Here is a 6,500-nt window from a genome sequence, read left to right as displayed (position 1 = left end):
CATATTTTCCTTCCCATTCCCCCAAAGCTTGCTGGAACTTGTAGTTGGTAGGTTCCAAGCAAGCGAGAAGGGCCTTCTGCTTCCAGAATGCAATGCGCTCACTCTTCCTCTATCCGTGAGATGGGAAATGATTTGTAAAGGCTCCGCTTTTGCTGCCGTAGAATTCGATCTGCTGCCGGGTTGTTTACTTTTGCAAAGTGGAGAAGAACTGTGGGGAAGCTGCAGTTTTTAGAAAATCAGCTTCTATGGTGCAGTAAATATCAATTTAGCATGATGATGGGAAAATTAGGAGTCAAACCTTTAGACTTAATTTGCATTGGCAAAACTTTTTTTCTTTCAAATAATGGAGTTGTGAGGGGAGGAAGTCACATTTAGGGTGGGACATTAAATTACGACCTGAATTAGTAATATAATGAAAGACACTTTTTTTTCCTGACAGCTGGACGTTCATACTTTTAACTTGTGGCACAGCGTCATGAAGGGAGAGGGGGACGAGGTTTCCTTTTCTTTTTTAACTGTGAGTTGTATATTTTAGGCTAACCTGATCGCTTCCCTGTGTTTCCTGCTTTAAGTAGCAAAAAGTGATTCTTCTGATTTGGCAGCATAGCTGGAGAGTCCCAGGTAGCACAAAGAAAGGCTTTTGGGGACCACAGGGAGCTCTGGTTTGCCTTCAGGACAAAAACCAGTCCAATATTTTACTGAGAAAAACAAATATGGAGAAAAAAACATACATTCCAAAATGTAAGAAAGACAGGCTTTCGTAGAACACCTTATAGCCAGATAGAGAATAAAGGAATTAAGTGGGACGTGGATGCAAGGAAAGCCAGCAAGGTTGGTATGATAGAAAGGCATTGAAAATAGAGCGAAAGGTGGTGGTTGTAGCTATGTTTCCTTTTCTTTTTCTTGCCTCATGTGTTCAATTCCTTCGGCTTATTATGTCTTACTCCTTTTCTGTGCTCTGGATAATGTTGCTTATCCTGAAAGGGAACAGTGTGAGGGGTATAAATGTAGGAAAGAAAAAGCGCCCATACAAAACTATAATCCATCTACTATTGTGACTTACATGTTAGAAGCTACAAAACAAGAGCGTTCAATAACCTGCCACTCTGCGAAAGTGGAGAGGATCATTGGGACGGTGAATCCAACCACCTGTGTACTGGGAATCATGGGCCTCATGGTGGGTGAAGCCTGCCTGGGAGGTGATGTGTGGTTGAGTTCATGCAGTTTTGTCAACTCCCTTGAGAGAGGGGATGCCTTGAAGTGCACCCCTTTCTTAAGAAGTCATCACTGGACCCAACAGTTCATCTGGTTTCCAACCTACCCATTTTAGGATTATCTAGACTCTTTTCAGATCATCATCATCTGAGTTAGGTCTCAGATTGGGGCATATTATGGAGATAGCATTGATTGTGCTTGTTAATGACCTCTGGTGAAGCCAGGATGAGGGTAATGCCACCATACTGGTTTTCCTTGATCTCTCAATGGCTTTTGATACCATGGCCACAGTATCCCTCTTGACCACCCAGAAGGAGTAGACATGGGGGGGGCACTGTCCTGGAGAATCTCTCCTTTCTCTGTGAGCTTTTCCAGTCAATGTGCAGGGGGGATCTAAGCTGAAGCCCCTGATGTGTGAGCTCCTGCTTTTGCCCCTCCTGCTTAACATCTAGATGAAGCCCTGGGTATGGTCATCCATCAATTTAGGATCAGTGTAAAGTATTGAGGTAGCCTTGAATGAGCCTTTATGTAAACACCAGCTTAGCCCTGAAATGGGGGAAGAAATGAGAAAGAAATTCAAGGTTGTTCCACCTTGATTCTCTTTGATATAAGAGGGAGTGAGAATCTCTGTCAGGCTTCCCAAATTTTGTTGTTATACCCTTTAACAATAGAGTTTATTTATTTATTTTCTATCCTGCCTTTATTATTTTTTTTATAAATAACTCAAGGTGGTGAACATACCTAATACTCCTTCCTCCTCCTATTTTCCCCACAACCACCACCCTGTGAGGTGAGTTGGACTGAGAGTGGCTGACTGGCCCAAGGTCACCCAGCTGGCTTTCATGCCTGAGGTGGGACTAGAACTCACAGTCTCCTGGTTTCTAGCCTGTTACCTTAACCACTAGACCAAACTGGCTCCAATAGTTCACGTGTATTTTTCCTGACTTGACTGATCTCAAAGGGCTGACAGTCAGGTATTATCAATATGCTGATGGTGTCCAGCTGTATTATCTCAACCTCAGGCCAACCAAGTGATTCTGTCAAGATCTTGTCATAATTTCTGGAGGCTCTGATGGTCTGGATAGGGAGGAACAAGCCTACCAATATCAAATAACTGTTAGTATTTGGGCCACCCAATCCTGAGATTTCCACTTTTAGTCCTGGAGGAGGTAACACTTCCCCATTCAGGTCTGGTGCACAATCTGGGGTTTTTCCTAGACTCAGAACTCTTGCTCAAAGAGCAGGTGGCAGCTGGGGCTAGGAAGACCTTCTCATAAATCCATCATTTGCACCAGCTGCACCCACTGCTGGACTGGGAGGCCCTCCGGACAGTTGCTCATGCACTGATTGCCTTGCATTGGATAATTCCAATGTGCTGTACAGGGGGCTGCCCTTGAAGGCCATTCAGAAACTGCAGCTGGTCCAGGAGGCAGCAGCATCGGCAGTAATGAGTCTGCCACAGTATGCCCATGTAAAACCTCTGCTTCATGAGCTATACTGTTTGCCCTTTAGCTTCCAGGTGCAATTCAAGGTGCTGGTTATCACCTTTGAAGCTCTTTGTGGCATCTGAGGAACTGCCTATATTCAGTCATCTCTGTCAGATTGAATTGGAAAGAGTTGGCATGCTCTGGGTTCCAACATCCCCCAGAGATCTGTAGGTTCCTATGCTCCCCTCATTTAAAAAGTATTTAAAAATATGGATTTCCCCCCAGATCTTGGGTTAGGTTAGGTGGTGAGTCTCTTACTGGATTATCTATGTTGAGATGGATGCTTTTCTTGTACGGACATGCATTTTTTATCTTTTGTTATATGAGTTTTGTATGTTTTTATTGTTGTAAGCCACCCAGGGTTGCCATGGAGTTGGGTGGCCTTATAAATCTTATATAAATATTTATAAGGCTGCCTGACTCAATGAATATTTATTTTATTTATAAATGAGTAAAATCCCTAGTATTATCTAATGCATATTGTGTTGAATGCTAGAACTGAAGTAATTTTCAAACTTGCCAGCTAAATAAGCAAAAGAATGCCTGTGAGTTATAAAACCAAAGCCAGAGTAAAATTATTCAATAGAATTTTTTTTCATAGCTTAATATGGGATGTAGGCAGAACCATTTATTGAAAATTTCTGTTAAGAACAGGGTAAATAATATATAGATAAAGTATAGGCAAGGAAGAAGGATGGAAGGAGGCAGTTTAAATCAAATTAGTGTTCAGAGACTTTATATGAATGCCAAGCAGAATCTCAGTTTTTAAGAAAATATAAATGACAGCTTAGTTTGAAAGTATCAGCTGTTGACCTAATACAGATTGTGCAGGATCAAAGGAAGGTAATTACTGTATATAGAGATAATCACATTTCTACTGTGCACTTTGTGGCATTGCCCCATCCATTTAAAAAAGTAATACAATAATAGAACATACAGCTAAGTTTTTAGAAGGACTAAATAATGTGCTTAAAAAGCAATATGTTTAGATGTATGTACCCATGCTTTCATATATTCTAATGCATCTTTATTGAGGCATGCATGCACGCATATATATGGTTCACAAATAAGATCAGATTTTATATTTTTAATTCATTTAAGAGAGGTTTGAGTATAAGTATCAGCAGTACATGCACTGCTTACAGTCATATTCCATCAGACACAAACATACACAATCACACTTTAACTTTCTGAAGACAGACAAAAAAATCAGTATGATGTAACTTTAGAGAGTGTGTGTTCAGTCCTGAAGATTTTCAAACAGTGTAATATGGAGGCCTGACCACAGAGTTAATTTGGTTTGGGGTCAGAAACAGCATGGACGTGTTTGTAATGGTCTGTATGCCATCCTCTAAAATTATAGTTACAATATATTTTATAGTTGTTGGCATAGCTACAGTATTGTAATTTTAAACCAGCACTTTCCTACAAATAAAACAGTATTTTACTGTTATAGTAAAGTTTAATTATGTCTTCATCAGTAGAAAACCTAAACATTGAATAAGTACATTCATATTTATATTCATTTAATATTCTTAACTTTACAGCATCTTGCCTGTCAGACACATACAATGATTCTCCTCTACCTTAACCTCTAAGAAGAAAGTTAGGGGAGTGGTTGTAGAGCTGAGCCTAATACTGTCTCCAGTTAGTTAAAATAATTCACCACGAAAAAAAAGGGTGGAAAAAATCCTGAGGAGGAAAGGAAGGCTTTATATTTGCTGGTTTCTGCCACATTCTAGGAGAGGTTATTATTTTAAATATTTGCTGTTTGATTCATCAGAGAGGAGCTATACCTTCATCAGGTCCGTAACAGTGTGATGTAGTGGTAAGTTTTTGCACTAGGATCAGGGAGATGTTGGTTCAAATCTGTCCCAAACCATAGAAGCTGAGTGACTTGGGGCCGTGATGCACTCTTAGCCCAATCTATCTCAGAGTTGTTTTGATGGGGAGAAGAGGGTGATGCATATGCCACCTTGAGGTCCTAAAGGAAAGGCAGGGTATACATGTACAAAAAAGATAGAAATCCAGTAGGTGATCTACTCTAAGGGAAAGCTTTGGTGTGCATGTGTGTGCCTTTGAGTCAGTCTTGACTCTTGGCAACTACCTGGACTAGTCCCTGCAGTTTTCTTGGCAAGATTTGGGGAGCGGTTTGCCCCTGCCTGCTTCCTAGGGCTGAGAGACAGTGAGTGGCCCAAGGTCAGCCAGGTGGCTTTGTGCCAAGGCAGGATTAGAACTCACATTCCTGGTTTCTAGCCTGGAAAGCTACACCAGTAGAATTTCTGCCTGCTAGATTTATTGAAGGCTGAGTCATTATTAAGAAAGGATGGTGAGAAAAGTACTTAGAAAGCTACCTTCGTATAATAGCCTTTCCTATTTTCTCTCTGTGGCCATTCTTTTTCAGAGTCTCTTCCATCTGCAGACTTCAGTTGGGGGACCCCAGATACATTGTTAAACAAAACAAAACCAGGTCAAAATAGGTAATTAGTGGAAACAAATCTGGTGTCATCCTGTGAGTGACAGTTCAGTCCTATGCATGCTTATTTTTGAAGAAAGACTCAGGGAGCTAAAAGGGGGACTATTCTAAATAGACATCCATAGAATTGCAGTTTGGTGCCATATGTATTTTTTGTAATTTTAAAAATACATTATTTTTCAGTGTCACCATCCTATTTGCATCGGGAGGATATTTTATTTTTAACTACTGGTCCTCCCTTCCATGCAAGTTCCCAAGTGCCTTCCCCCCTCCCAATTTCCTCTATGGGGATGAGGGAATCTGTAGAGCAGATCTGGAGGGCCCCACGGGGGTGGGGGTGAAAGTCCCACTGCATAAATCGATGTCTGTGCCCACTGAGCCCCTTGCTCCAGCAGCTAAATACATTGTCATGCAATTAATTGCTCAAAAGAATAGTGTAAGTTCAAAAAGCTGAATCATTTCAGTGTGCAAAACTTTTTTTTTTTTACACAAATCTAAAACACTTGTTTCAACTATTTGGGAAGTGTGTTGACCTTGAAACATCTCCAAAATGACTGAAATGATCTGTTTCACTCTTTTTAATATATGTTATCAAATCCTCTGCAAAACACTGGTGCTTCATGGCAACTCAGTGGCTTGTCTTCGGAGAGGAGAGCTCTGTGGGAAGCGGCCTCAACAAATTTTACAGAACTCATTATGCGGACACTGAGCTGCATTCTGGTCAAATACTATTGGAGCAAATCTTTTCAACTCTTTCATCAAAGCACCCATCACGGAACACTGCTTCCAGCCACATAAAGTAGATTTAAATAAAAGCAGGTGGCATTAACAAACCTTGCAGGGCAGCTGTATTTAAAAGATAGAAATAACAGGTATTAACTTGAAAAGGCATAGATATATCAGCTTACCAGTAATGCTTTATTCATGAAATGGTTGGGGCTTATGTATTTATGTATTTTTTTATTTGATTGGCAGCTGTACATGGCTCTCAAGGAGTCTTCCTCAACTGCTGTATCCAGAATTCCTGTTCTCATCATCGTCAATGCATTACCAAAATATCTGAAGGGATACTGTACATCAACAGTTGGACATAACACAAAATCTCATTTTTTAAACGTTTGCTATAGAAAAAGTCAGGTTCATTCATTTATTCATTCATTAACAAACTCCTATTTAAGATAATATTTTTGCCAGTATTTAATATTCAAAACTTCAATCACTTTATGGAACAAATGTACTGACTATATGAGTATTTATAGTTTAGTGCTTTTACTACTAACTGCTTTGAAGGATTGAAGATCCCCAGTTCCCAAATTCTGTTG

General features: G+C 40.2%; 1 protein-coding gene across 1 annotated transcript in view; it reads right to left on the bottom strand.

Moving 5' to 3' along the window:
* ZC3H6 (zinc finger CCCH-type containing 6) overlaps positions 1-6,500 on the bottom strand; it is a 195,350-nt gene that overhangs the window by 105,978 nt on the left and 82,872 nt on the right. The gene's annotated exons all lie outside the window — the stretch shown is intronic.

Source organism: Candoia aspera, chromosome 1 (assembly GCF_035149785.1).
Source record: "Candoia aspera isolate rCanAsp1 chromosome 1, rCanAsp1.hap2, whole genome shotgun sequence".
Lineage (NCBI taxonomy): Eukaryota > Metazoa > Chordata > Lepidosauria > Squamata > Boidae > Candoia > Candoia aspera.
The sequence above is the reverse complement of the archived record's forward strand: the minus strand, read 5'-3'. Positions and strand labels throughout refer to the sequence as shown.